The 12,019-nt window shown below is 54.7% G+C and overlaps 1 protein-coding gene across 3 annotated transcripts in view; it reads right to left on the bottom strand.

Moving 5' to 3' along the window:
* Positions 1–11,518, bottom strand: part of ANKRD11 (ankyrin repeat domain 11) — a 112,032-nt gene extending 100,514 nt beyond the window's left edge. For 2 of the 3 annotated variants that reach the window (XM_032853754.1, XM_032853756.1), the window contains exon 1: positions 11,450–11,517. The gene's annotated coding sequence lies outside the window, so the exon portion shown is untranslated. Of the gene's footprint in view, positions 1–11,449 lie in introns of all 3 variants that reach the window. The other variant, XM_032853755.1, reaches the window with a different exon arrangement.
* Positions 11,519–12,019: the final 501 nt, after the last annotated feature.

Genomic DNA, 12,019 nt, shown 5'->3' with positions numbered 1-12,019 from the left:
GCTCACCCCAAATCCCTTCCCTGCCCCCCAGTCCCTGTCCACTCCCAAGCCCCAGAAACAACCCCAAGTTGCTTTTCATTTGTTTTCAACACGCACCGCTTTGGAGCAAACAGATTTGGCAAACGTGAAGGCCTCAAGCACTCGTGCAGGAAGACGACCTGGACTCTGTGCACATGGCGACCTGGGGGTGCCCAGAGCAGAGATGCCGCGTCCTCCCGCTCTCCCACCTGGTGGTGTAAAGTCAGCAGCACACCACGTCTGCCCTGAGCTGTGTCTCTGATGGGGCACTGCCTAGGGCATGCAGACGACGTGGCCGCGAGTGACCTGAGCAGCGTGTCCACGTCCGCACGCGTAGCAGTACCATGAGCTACACAACGTGAAGTGTTCCTCCGCGTCCCCAGGGATACGCTGTCCCGAAAGCCCCCACTGACTCCGCGTCCCCAGAGCCTGAGGGCCCCGCTCAGACCAGTCCCAGAGAGGCTCTCCAACAACCACTGTGTGGCCTGTCACTCGCTGGTGTCAGGCTGGCCCCACAAGAACACAGGGTCATCTGTCCCAACCAGTCTAAGACCATGTCGACCGTGGCCTTGTTTTCTGGAAGGTCTGTGCTGTGAGGGAAGACATCCCGGGAGAAGACAGGACCCCGCTGTTTCACATCACGCCGAGGCTCAACGTAACCAATTTCGAGCAGGATTAAGCAGCTGGTGGTGGTGGTGGTGGCTTAAAAAGTACTTCCCCATCAAAATGATGTGGTTTGTCCAAAGTATTTCCTGTCCTACTAAGAGATGAATTCATCTCCTTATTGTTGTCTTGATGACACCACGTAGTAAAAGCTGCCCAGCTACTGTTCAATGAAATCTCGGAGATCAGAAAACAAACACTCCTGGGGCCCCTGGGTGGCTCAGTGGGTTAAGCCTCTGCCTTCGGCTCAGGTCATGGTCTCAGGGTCCTGGGATCGAGCCCCACATCGGGCTCTCTGCTCGGGGGGAGCCTGCTTCCTCCTCTCTCTCTGCCTGCCTCTCTGCGTGCTTGCGATCTTTGTCAAATAAATAAATAAAATCTTAAAAAAAAAAAAAAAAAAGAAAACAAACACTCCTTCCCCAAACAGCAGTGCGGAGGGCAGGTGCACACACAGTGACAGCCTGCAAAGCGGGTGGGGGTGCAGGCCGTGGGCCACCAAGGAGCACAGCTGTGCAAGGACGCGGCTCTGGAGACAGAGCCTCACAGGATCCAAGTGAGGAGCAACTCCGGGAGGGGGGCGGTGGGGGGGTGCGGAGGCCCTGAGAACGGAAACCCTCTGGCAGGCCAGCGGTCAGCACACTGCCGTGGGCAGGGGCGCTGCCGCCGACCTGGGGGCAAACACCTCTGCGCCTCTGAGAACCCGCACACCTGAGACACCTGCGGCCTGCAGAAGGGGGCTGCAGGCACGGAGCCCAAGGCAGGAGCACGCTGCCTGCCCTGAGACCGACGACGTACGGGCCCGGGACACCACCCCACCCCCCGCCACCAGAAGAGCCACAGCTGCTCTGGCCGCTAGTAACCCTCAGGCACAAAGCATTCATTTAAAGGGTCTGAGGCAAACGGGAAGCCACACTCAGTCCTGAGGTAGGGCCGGCTCTGCCCCCCAGAGAGGACACAGCCGCTGTCGCTGTCCTGAACCCCGAGCGGGAAATGTGCTGAGCGTCACCGGGTCCGCACCCCATGGCAGCAGGCAGGCTGTTCCTGCGGACGCAGAGGCTGTGCTCCCCTCCCCCGACCCCAGAGGGTAGCTCCGAGCGCCCACGGCGCCACGGGGGTCTCGGCGGAGACCCTGTGTTTAGCCTGTTCGTGCGTGTCATACACTGCTGAGCTCCAGTGGGCACTGAGCTCCTCAGCAAGCAGCGCCACCAGAAGCGCGGTGGGGGTCTGCAACACACCGGCAGTCAGACTTCCCAAGAGCATCGAATGCTTCCTTCTCTCCACAAGCCACGCGGTCATGGTCAAGAGCAGGCCCAAGGCCAGGACCACAGGCTCCCCTGCACGCCACCCACCCGACAGCCTGGTGACACCCGGCCAAAGCGGGAGGGAAGACTTAAACCTCTCTCCTTCCGTGTGTCCTCACGGAGCTCCCTCTCTCTTTCAAGATTTTAAGGGGCGCCTGGGTGGTGCCGTCACTGAAGCGTCTGACGACAGATTTCGGCTCAGGTCCCCGAAGACCGAGCACACACGCTGGGCCCCTCGTGCAGTGTGCGGTCGGCCGGACTCCCTCACCCTCCGCAACCCCCCCCAGCTAGCCACGCACCTGCACACTCTCTCGCTGAAAAAACATTTTTTTTAATCACACTATTCACTGTAATAAATTATTTTTTAAAAAAGATTTTAAAGTATTCTGTACACCTGACATGGGCTCCAACTCACAACCCCAAGATCATGCGTTGCGTGAGTTGCACGCTCTACCAACTGAGCCAGCCAGGCACCAGCCCCCAAGGTTATTTCTAAATGAATCCCAGAACAGCTTTTCCCCCAGAATCCATGTCCTCAAATAATGTTCACTAGCTTGTGATAGATGCCCTAGTCAGGTCATAAAGAGGAGAGAAAATGAAGTCGTCTACAGTGCGTGTCTGCACAACAGCTACAGGGCCTACCTCGGCAGGGACTAGCCCAGCGCGCGTGACAATGGTTGGCGCAAGGTGCGTACTTCCGGTTCCCGATCAGGAAATGTGCTACAGGAATTCCAAAGTGTCCTCAGAACCCGCCCAGACCCCCGGGCACGTGGGGCTTGGAGCCCTCTCAGGTTCCTCCAGCTCTCCCCTCTGTCCTGGACACATTACAGTGAGTCTCAGCTCGTCTCCAGCAAACCTTCAGCCAGGAAATCACGGCGGTCCTAAACCCAGGTGTGCACTTTGTTCTTTCCATTTCTTAGTTACACACACATAGAAAGGGGTTCGTGCTTTGAGTCGGAGGCCCTTCAAGACCCAGTTACTCTGGACGGGAATGCATGCAGGATGGCCTCCCGGCGGACACATTTTACAGCCACACTCTGACCAGCGCACAGAACTGTCCCCAGCCTCACAGAAAGACAGAGACCACCTCCCCAGCACTCCCCAAGATGGAGAGAAGGAACCCAGTTACAAACCACCCAAACCACCCAAAGAACTTCCAAGCAGTCCTGGAGGAGAAACAGAAGGCTGTGAGGGGTGAAGACACCAACATGAGCCATGGAAGAAGGACAGCTGTGGTGAGAAAGACAGATACCGCCCTGGTGCTCAGGACCTCAGGGGACAGAGAGGACAAGGACCTCAGGGCAGGAGAGCAGACACAGAGTTGGCCAGATGCAGCACGTGCCTGCATCAAACGATCAGGACAGGGGCCCTGGGTGGCTCAGTGGGTTAAGCCTCTGCCTTCGGCTCAGGTCATGATCTCAGGGTCCTGGGATCGAGCCCCACATCGGGCTCTCTGCTCAGCAGGGAGCCTGCTTCCTCCTCTCTGCCTGCCTCTCTGCCTGCTTGTGATCTCTGTCAAATAAGTAAATAAAATCTTTACACAAAACAAACAAAAAAACGATCAGGACAAAGATTCCCTCTAAGCAGATAGGCCTCAGTGTCCCCCCTGAGCTCACCAAGCACAACCGACAAGCCGTGCTCCCTCCCCGGGCTGCCCCACTGCCCAGAAAAAGATGCTCCTGAGAGGCAGCAGCAGAGCGCATGGAGAGGAGAGGTGAGGGACCATGACGTGAGGGTGACAGACAGGCCAGGCCACCACATCAGCAGCCGGGGGGGGGGGGGGTGCAGCAGAGCAGAGATGACAGTGACGGTCTGAGCACAGCAGGACTGACCACAGCAACGCGCCTCTCCCTGCACCAACCCCACCTCACCAGTGCCAGGACCACCAGCACCACAGACAAAACGGCAAAGAAATTAACTTCCTTGTTCATACAACAAACTCCATCTTCCATTTAACTTAAAAAAAAAAAAAAAAAAAGACCAGACGGATCAACCACTAGGTCAGGACCAGGCCGTCATTGCCAATGTGGGGGGATGGCAGCTGTCTGTCCGCAGCTACAGACACAACACGGCAGTGCCGCTGCCCCAAGTCCACCCCGACACCCACGCCAGGAACCGCGGCCACAGCTGGCACGGCTGCGAGGGCGCGGCTCTGTTTCTACAGCACCGGGTGCTCACCGACAGCCGGCGGGCCACCTGGGACGGGGCTCCCAGCCGGGAAACCGCGTGCTGGCGACAGCTGTCCACAGCAGCAGGCTCCCGGAACAAGGCCACGGCCCTCGGGATGTCGCTGCGTTCTGTCAGTGACACAAGCCACTGCCAGCAGCAAGCCTTCCGAGGTCACTTGTCTCAGACTGCCGTACAAACAGAGACACAGGGGAAAGGTGTGGGGAAGTGCCCACCATGTCAGCAAGTGCCCTGACGAGGCGGAGGAAGCCAGAGCCCGCAGCTACTTCCCTGCACATGACAGGGAGAAGGCAGCCTTTAAAAATGGGCCTCGGGGCGCCTGGGTGGCTCAGTGGGTTAAGCCTCTGCCTTCGGCTCAGGTCATGATCTCAGGGTCCTGGGATGAGCCCCGCATCAGCTCTGCTCAGCGGGGAGCCTGCTTCCTCCTCTCTCTCTCTGTCTGCTTCTCTGCCTACTTGTGATCTCTCTCTGTCAAATAAATAAAATCTTTAAAAATAAATAAATAAATAAATAAATAAATAAAAATAAAAAATAAAAACGGGCCTCACCCTGGACCCAGGTTTCGCTGATCCTTTCCCAGGGCCTCACTCTAGACCCCGCCCATTTTAAGCACGTCGCGTCTGCCCAGGAGCAAAGCCTTGGGGGGCAATAGGTGCTGCGGTATAAAGACCGCACCCTCTATCACACACACTCAGACCTTAGAGATGAGCCGATGTGCCTGGGGCAAAATCCGTGCCTGGGGCGAAATCGTAGGACGAATCGCAGCGAGGCCCTGCACAGCCCACTCCCGTCACCTGGCCTCCCACCAGCCTCCTTCCGTCCTCCCTGAAGTCAAGGCTAACGCGACTACCTCTTGTGTTTCTGTAAGGACCCCGGGACTCCAACACTCCCTCTGCCACCCATCAGCTAGGGAACCTTGTAAACTCTACTACTACACATCTTTGAGACCTAGAATCTTAGACCTGTTTTCTTGGGTTTTGTGGGGCTATAGAGAACATCCTGTGAAGGTACGCGCCACTCACAGGCCTCAAGAGTTACTGGAAGGTGCGCGTCAGCAGGCACTCTGCAGTGTGGTCTGTCGTCAGGGTAGGGGACACAGAAGCCCCACCCCAGCCTCCGGTAAGGCCATTCCAAGAAAAGACCCCAAGTGAAGAATGCCAGAGAGCCCCAAACACGGCTGTCTGTTTCTTGGGATTTTTTTGGTGAGGTTTCCGTTCAAGGAGGTTCTGTGAGCCTGTACGCCTAACCATAGTTTTTCATATAAAAACCACCGAAAAGAGTCTCAGGCCACACCACCCCAGGCTCAAGTGCAAACCTTTGTCTGCCCCGCCCCCTCACCCGTCTGTCTCTGCAGGACTCCAGCCCAGAGACTGGCTCTGCAATCTGGCTGGTCAGCCGCCACACTGCGGTCCCCAGGCACAAACACGCCCAGAGAGAGACGCACCTGCATACCCTGTATGGGGCCACCCTGTCTCCACTCCCTCTCCATGAGCTGCGGCCAGCATTCCCACGGATCCCCTGTAAGTCACGAGACCCACCACACACAAAGGCCAAAAAAACATGGGGACGGACAGTGTGGGGGGAGGCGAGCTAGACAGTAAAACTTCTCGAAGGAACAAAAATTGGTTTTTATGTTAATGGAAGTTTTAATTATAACACTGAGGTTTAAAATATGGTATTAGCAGGCCAAAATACCCTAGAGCTCTAATCAAATCTGGTCACAACGAAATGGCAGCTCAATTCTCAACTTCCATCGAACCCTAAGCATCTTCTGCTGTCCTGCTGCGGGGCTGAGGTGGACATGAACTAGTGCACCAGGGAACCAGACTCTGGTGAGCTCACGGATCTCCAGGCAGCATCCCGTCAGCCCTGAGGACATGTTCAGATCTCTGGTTCCCACTGGCAACAAGTGGACAGGAGTAAGCGGTAAAGAGGCTGGCCGTACGCAGGAGACGAAGAGTGTGGACAGAGAGGAGAACGCAGGGAAAGCAGTGGCGGGAGTGACCCAAGCCAGGCCCGCGGCGCAGGCGCGGGGGGCCGGCCCCACTCGTGCTGCTGCCACCGAGCACGCACCCCACGGAGGCCCAGAGCCGCAGGAGAGCCACGTCTCCACTCGCTGCTCTGGTTCTGCCCTTCGCGACCAAAAATACTCAGGGCCCAAACCACTGCTGCTCTCGCCTTCACACACGAACACCCTCAGAGGTGGACAAGAACCCCCGGGTTTATTTTTTTCCAAAAAACAAATCATCCATTCACAAAAGGTCAACAAAGTCAAAAGCTGTAAAAGGAATGTGTCGTTTCACTTCCCAAGAACGCTTTGCTCAATTCCTTTCCTTCTTTATCCCTTTTCCTGTTTCTTCCCAAGCATAATGCCCTCTGAGCCTATAGGCGCATGGACCCAGGCCCAAGGTGGGGACTTCAGAGCTTAGAGGAGGGGGCACAGAGCTACGAAGGAGAACACGGAGAGGCCGGCATCAGGAAAACAAACACACGTTGTGTGCACAGTCACTCGTGTTTGCAAGCAGAGCCCGACACACTGGGTCACAAGAGAGCAAAGTCCGGGCAGCACCCACCGCCAGAGCCAACACGTCCTGCTCTCCACACTCGGTCTCCTGAGCGCGAGACGCCGCGGACGGGGGACTCCACGCTGCATGGCAGCCGCAGCTCTGCACACATCCAGGCCCATGCAGCCCAGACCCTGCCCTCCCGCACCGCAGGCACTTGCTGGTCCGATCGTGGGCCCAGCGGCAGGACCAGGGTTCTGCTCTGCCTTCTTTTCAAACCTGCTAGCCTGGCCAGCACTTTGTTCCATCTCTGGATCCCTCATGCTGCAGGGGGACCCCGGTGGCAACAGAGAGAGAGCACAGACGGACTCAGCTGAACCAAACACTACAATCTTGAACTCAGAATACCGCACACTTCAAATCCCGCCACTACCCTTTATTTGACACAAAGGATATCCCAAATTCCTTCTCCCCAGAGGGGAGACCGAGGGCAGTGACCATCAAGTCGCCTATTCCAGAGTGGAGAACAGACTAAGTTCTCCTCAGGCCCAGCAAGCCGGCATATCCCCCGACACGCCCCCTCCCGCCTCCCTCCTCTCTCCAAGACCCAAGCGAGGTGCACACAGACTTCCTGTAGCAGACCACCCCTAGCTGCACGGAGCCCTCAGCCCTGCGTCACAGGAGCCCTTCCGTTCCGCAAGGCAAAGCAGGAAGGGAAGGCAAATGTTCAGAAAAAGGTTCAGCTCACTTTTAACAGAGCTTAGAGCACCTACTCTACGGCTGACCCCGGCACATCTCTCCATCCTCAAATACTAAGCGAAGAGGAGATCCCTTTAGCCAGCTTTAAAACTTGATGGTATTAAAAAAACAAACATTGGGGTATCTGGGTGGCTCAGTGGGTTAAAGCCTCTGCCTTCGGCTCGGGTCATGATCTCAGGGTCCTGGGATCGAGCCCCGCGTCGGGCTCTCTGCTCAGCAGGGAGCTGCTTCCTCCTCTCTCTCTGTCTGCCTCTCTGCCTGCTTGTGATCTCTGTCAAATAAATAAAAATCAAAAATCTTAAAAAAAAAATAATAATAATAATAAATTAAAAAATAAATAAAAATAAAAAAACAAACATTGGGGCGCCTGGGTGGCTCAGTGGGTTAAGCCACTGCCTTCGGCTCGGGTCATGATCTCAGGGTCCTGGGATCGAGCCCCGCGTCGGGCTCTCTGCTCAGCAGGGAGCTGCTTCCTCCTCTCTCTCTGCCTGCCTCTCTGCCTACTTGTGATCTCTCTCTCTCTCTCTGTCAAATAAAATATTTTAAAAACAAAACAAAACAAAACAACAACAACAAAAATTGGCTCCATGAGAATCCCAAGTAAAAAAGAAGGAAAATAATAGCAATTGACAGCCAATAAATAAGGTAACACGAACCACCCACAAAGACTTCCCAGGGCCCAAGCAGGTATCTCTACATGCCTGCCTTCCCAGTGGGCTTGGGGTCACAGAGCTCAGAGGCCCATTCCAGCTTGAAACACTCAGGCGGAAATGAACCCAACCGCCAGAATTCCCAGCTGGGGTGTGGGCTCAGGCCTTCCCCTTCTGCTCTGACCTGCCTACTTTCCAAACCCTCCCCCTGGCCCGGGGAATATGACTGTCCCAGCATTCCAAGTACCCTGGGATAAGAGGACCAAAGTTCTACCCATCAGCAAGCACTGTGGTGGGGGAGACCAAGAGCTTCTGGGGAAAGCTGTCTGAGCACACTATTTTGTCATTAATCAAAAGACATGCACTTAATGAAATCTCATTTTAATGAGATCTAATATTCTATACTTTTTAACGTAGTTTAAGGGAGGCTAGCCAAAGGATATTCCCTAGAACTCTAAATATACAATAAAAACTTATCCTCAAAAATTCAGTAAATGGGGAGGCCTGGGTGGCTCAGTGGGTTAAGCCTCTGCCTCCGGCTCAGGTCATGATTCCAGGGTCCTGGGATCGAGCCCCGCATCAGGCTCTCTGCTCAGTGGGGAGGCTGCTTCCCCCTCTCTCTCTGCCTGCCTCTCTGCCTACTTGTGATCTCTGTCTGCCAAATAAATAAATAAAAATCTTTTTAAAAAGGTGGGGGGAGGATTCAAAAAGCTGTTTGCCTACATGCAGACTGTAAGGATTTTTTTTTTTAATTCAGTAAATGATACTGGCACAATTAGCGTATTTCTTGGGTAAGGAAGCCAAGTGTGCTTTGTTATCTATTTTTAAACCCTAACAAGGCCTCTTTGTTAGAAAGGCAAACGCATGAGCACCAGGACCTACAAGCTCCTTAGGGCCACACACCCACACCAGCACTGCCCACAGGTCGTGGCGGCAGCAGCAGCAGGTGGAACCCAGCTGGCAGCCACGTGTGCTGTGACCATAACCTGCTCCCCACGGGCAGTGAGCACGGGGCTGGGGGCTGGGTCAGGGAGAACCACAGCTACTACCAGACGAGCTCGGAGAGCCTGTCTCTCTGCTTCAATACGAGATGGCAAAACTCTCAGGGATCGGGGGGCACCCCACAACCTGAGCCTCAAGGTGTGCCAGCACATCAACAGTGGCTTCTGTTGTTGGCAAGACTTCCAGCCCCTGTGCTCTTGGGGGTGCGGGCCAAGGGCCAGCCATGCAGCCCTCTCTACAGCGAGCACCACCTGCGCAGGCTACCCTGCTCAGCTTCACATCCAGGGACCCCAAGACTATGCTCTGCCAGTTCAATGTTTTTATCAAGTCAAAAGGCAATCACCTACTTTAAATAGAGGTGTTCAACTAAAAGTATAAACCATTAAAACCTACACCTCCGCTCATATAAACACCACCTCTATCATTACAACATGCTACTTTCAGAAGCTATCTTGTTTTTAGAAACATAATTCAGGGACGCCCGGGTGGCTCAAGTCGGCTGAGCATCTGCCTTCAGCCCAGGTCATGATCCCAGAGTCCTGGGATCAAGCCCCGCATCGGGCTCCTTGCTTGGCGGGGAGCCTGCTTCTCCCTCTGCCTCAGCACTCTCTCTCTCTCTCAAATAAACAAAATCCTTAAAATAAATAAATAAAAGTAAAAATCTGCCTTTTGGCTCCAGGAGCAGGCCTGGAGGGCAGACCTCAGCAAGCTAGCCGCTCATGGTAATGTCCCCTGCTCCACTAACACACTTGAGCCACTGGCCCGAGGAGACCTCACATTCATGAGAACCCTGATCTTTATTCAATCTAAACACTGTCAATTTTTTAGAAGACTATTACAACCAGTACTGCCTGAGTATTTACAGTTCACAAAACTGGTAAGTGGCACGAGACACCTTGGGACAGTGCTTCCTACGTTAGAAACGCTTCTAAAGATGACGCACCTGTTGCTCTCAATCCACCAGACTGACTGGGCCAACCCAAGAATTTGCCTGCAAAGAGTCACTAGTAACTTGTTTGCTTTTAATCAGAAAATACATTATTCTGAATCACCAAATACTTAACTAACCTAGACAGCATGTTTTCCTCATTGTAAGTGAAGACCGATATTACTTTCCACAAAAACGCAGAGCTCAGCCTCCTGGTGGAAATGGGTTTGGTTCTCCCTCTGACCCCACCACGTCCTTCTCTCCTGGGCCTAGTCTCCCCACGGCTGCCCCACTGCCTATGACAACCAGGTCGAATGCACCCAAACACCCTGGAAAACCACCCCGGACAGCACACCTAGGTGCTACAAAGTCCACCACTACCCCACCTGACCACCAACACCCGCCCTGGCCACACTGGCTTCTTTCTAACCGCTAACCACCCTGCAGATTAAGAGAAGACAATGCGAGGCCGACTGTCAGAGACATCTAAGATTCCTGTTCTGTCAAACCTTATCGCATTCCCAAGGAAATACTTCAGGTCAAGTCACAGACACCACCAAGAACGTTCCAAGTGGCCTGATTCTGTGATGGTGGAGATAAAGGACAGGTTCTGTTAGGTTAAGGACACTCAACCAAGGAAGCGGCAGGAAAGGTTTCTTTCCAATCTGCTAGGAACAACAAAATAGAGTGGATAATACATCTTTGGACAATCTGCTTTGAAACCACTCATGCCTGGCCAAGTATGAAACACTGAAACAAATCAGAGGAGTTTTTCTATCGTCATCAATGGACTTATCAGAGGAAATAAACTGCAGCCAGTGCAACACATCTCCCAAGGAGGGGACTCTGTTGTGGAGCAACAGATGCCCGTGCTGAGATCTGAGTCCAGGGTCCTTAAGGAAGCAGCTGCCCCTCCTCTCAAAAACTTTGCCAGTAATTCCCAAGAGGAAGCACACGGTCAATTCCTTACCCACCGGCCACATGAGCTGACCTCCAACTCCTAGGACTCCCACACGTACCTGTCCAGGCACACAGGACAGCAGACCAGGGCACAGCCAGGCTGCCACTGCTTCCCCCAGAGGAGGAGAGCAGCTCTTCTCCATGTGCACCAGCACAAGACAAAGTGGTCAGTACTGGGCTGCAGTGGTCTCCAGACCCCTCGGTGACAGAGCCGATCAGATCAAGAGGTTGGACAGAAACAGACTTCCTTTGCAGCCTGGGACCCTGGGGAGCTCCCTCCCAGCCCACGGCTCACCACCACGGATCTGACACGTGCGCCGCAGCCAGGGGTGCCCAGAACAGCATCCGCAGGGCTGGGCCAGCACCATCAAGCCCACGAGAGCCAACGTGGAGATCTAGCCTTATCTCCTGGCCCCTCTCCACAAAGCAGTGAGAATAACGGAGTGACGGACGGCCGCAGTGCCGCGCAGTACTTACCGATTCCATAGCTGAAAGCCGAGGCTGGCGAGGCGGCTACGGCGTCCGGCACGGGCGTCCCAGGGCAGTGCTGTGCGCGTTCTGAAACGAGAGAGCACAGGCAGCTCACACACCGGCCCCTCGCCACTCTGCCCGGTCTCAGTCTCTCCGTCTGAGTCTGGATCAACCGTCTCTTCCTTCACTTCACTTAACTCCACACCACAAAGAAGTTTTTAAGATCTGTGTTTAGCTGACTTGGGTTATAAAGGGAGCTCACACCTGGTGATTTGCTTTAGGGCATTATCCTAATGGGAATTTCTGTTCTCAGGATCTTCCCTGGAAAGCGGCGCCCGAAAGGCCGTCAAGGAAAGAACACTTGGGGGGCCTATTGGTCTCCCTGGAGATGAGGCTTCAGGACTGGGGCCTTGAGGGGTCATTTACAGACTTTCCTTCTCAGTGGCCTCCTCTATGGATGCCCCGTCATGCTGCAAAGGGAATGTAAACTGTCCCCAGTGACTTTCCTCTCCTGGCCCCTCACGGCACACACCGCCCCCCTCCGACCCCCAACCCATGCTCGGCCTCCACTGGAGG

This window comes from Lontra canadensis, unplaced genomic scaffold (genome assembly GCF_010015895.1).
Source record: "Lontra canadensis isolate GAN:19392208 unplaced genomic scaffold, GSC_riverotter_1.0 scaffold8, whole genome shotgun sequence".
Taxonomy (NCBI): Eukaryota; Metazoa; Chordata; class Mammalia; order Carnivora; family Mustelidae; genus Lontra; species Lontra canadensis.
Note: the sequence above shows the minus strand (reverse complement) of the source record. Positions and strands in the feature narration are given on the sequence as shown.